Source organism: Seriola lalandi, unplaced genomic scaffold (assembly GCF_002814215.2).
Source record: "Seriola lalandi dorsalis isolate HSWRI2012SDOR001 ecotype SW California unplaced genomic scaffold, Sedor1 jcf7180002054237, whole genome shotgun sequence".
Lineage (NCBI taxonomy): Eukaryota > Metazoa > Chordata > Actinopteri > Carangiformes > Carangidae > Seriola > Seriola lalandi.
Window position 1 is genome coordinate 90,009 of NW_019524790.1, and position 1,916 is coordinate 91,924.

Sequence of the window (1,916 nt, forward strand, 5' to 3'; positions counted from 1 at the left end):
TGCACACTATTAATCAAAACTTGACTGATGGCTGCCAAGCACATCGATGATTATCATTACTCATAACAATGTCATGTAAGACCTGATACTGATCCATCATCATTGATACTGTGGTTTTGTGGAAAAAGACCCTGAGGCCTGCTGGCTCATTATCCATGAGCACAGCCCATTAAGACCAGTTCAACATCCACAGTTGTGATGGAAAAATACAGAATGGACACAGAATGTGATTAACTGTTAATTCATTTTGTCAATAAGATTTTGTTTATACAAGCCAAAGGAGGCAATGTATTTCAGTGCTTGAAAAAAAACTTCATCTCTCAGGCCATAAATGAGAGGACTCAAACATCTCGGTGCAAGATAAAACAGTAAGAAATTTAGGTACCTAGCAATTTCATATAAACTGAAGTTAATATGAAAAAAAGCACTTTCAATTAACGGGCACCACAGCTGGATGAGACAGAGCAGCAGCTGAAAACCATGAAGAGCCACTGTTCTGAGCCCTTTCTTTGATGACTTTTTATCATCTCCTGATGCAGCTTTGGCCACTTTCATTATTTTAATATAAGAGAAAACAATGATGATGCTCATAATCAAAAATTGGAATTGGTATAAAGCTGACCGAAGATTATGCTGCCATATGTAAAGCATAAACACCTCTACTGAACAGAACTGATATTTTGAGTAGTAGCTAAGAGATGCTGATGCTAAGAAGGTGGAGAGAATAAGAATGCAGGGCACAGAGCTGATGCCATGAATGATGAGGATACAGTTCATTGTATTACGGGTAGAGCTCAGCTCTCCATGGCGCAGGGGCATGCAAATGGCCACGTAGCGCTCCAGGGTCATTGCTGCCAGAGTAGCTGGCGTGACTGTAATATACACAAGTACCACAACAAAGATAATGATACATGCCCAAACTTGGATAGTAATATGAAAATGGGTGAAGATAAGAAGGATATCAGACATAAACAACAAGAAACTATCTGACAGTAAAGTAAGAGCAAATAAGATGTAGCGAGCAGTTGTGTAGAAATACTCCTTTTTTAAAAAGGTTATGATGAGCAACAAGTTGATGAAAAGAAAAATCATCACCAGTGACTGTAGAACAACGAACTGGACCTTTCGCAGCAAGAAATCATCACCAGCCAATGAGTTGTTAGCAGCCATATGTCTTCATATGTTTTCTAAACAAACACACACTTTTCTGAGGCACTACCGAAAATCCACCTAAGTGTCATTATGTAACATGTCTGTCAATACAAATTCAGATTCTTTTTGCAAAGTCCATCTGAACTGTTCAGATGCTGTGTTAAAGACAGCTGTTTACCAAGCCCTCCATGTTGTTTACAGACTATCACATGAAACTTTGCTCACCATAGTGTTGTCATCACCACCTCACTGGCTCATGTCAACCCTCTGAGGTCTAAGGCTATTTTCTCGATTTTTACATCATTTCATAAATTCATCTTTTGTAGGTACCTGCCTATACGTATAATACCCAAGTGTTATAAGTGCTTTATGTAAACTGAGGGCCCCATTTTTTCACTGTGTAAAGATATAATTTGGTCCAAATGTTGAAAAGTCAAATTTTTAAAAATTTTTCTAACTTTACTCATGTGGATGAATTGTTTCGGTGCTTGAAATGGGTTTACCAAGTCTCTGATTCACAAAAGAAGTGGAATAAATGAACAAAAATAGATGTATAAATGTAGATGTATAAAATATGTCTAAAGCCAAATTATGTAATATTATTGTGGCCCTGAGAGCTCCACGCACTGGCTTCGCATGTGTTTTTTTTCTTAAGTTGCAGTTCGTTGAGCTCTCAGGGCCACTGTATAATATAATTTTTTGAGCAGAAGTGTTGTCTGTCACTCTGCTTTCACCAAATGTCAGATCGACTGAGATGAATGGGA

At 37.9% G+C, this 1,916-nt stretch overlaps 2 pseudogenes; both read right to left on the reverse strand.

Annotated features, from left to right (window-relative positions):
* Window positions 1-237: 237 nt before the first annotated feature.
* Window positions 238-1,224, reverse strand: LOC111653634 (odorant receptor 131-2 pseudogene; annotated as a pseudogene).
* Window positions 1,225-1,882: 658 nt separating this feature from the next.
* LOC147819212 (odorant receptor 131-2 pseudogene) overlaps window positions 1,883-1,916 on the reverse strand; it is a 552-nt pseudogene continuing 518 nt past the window's right edge.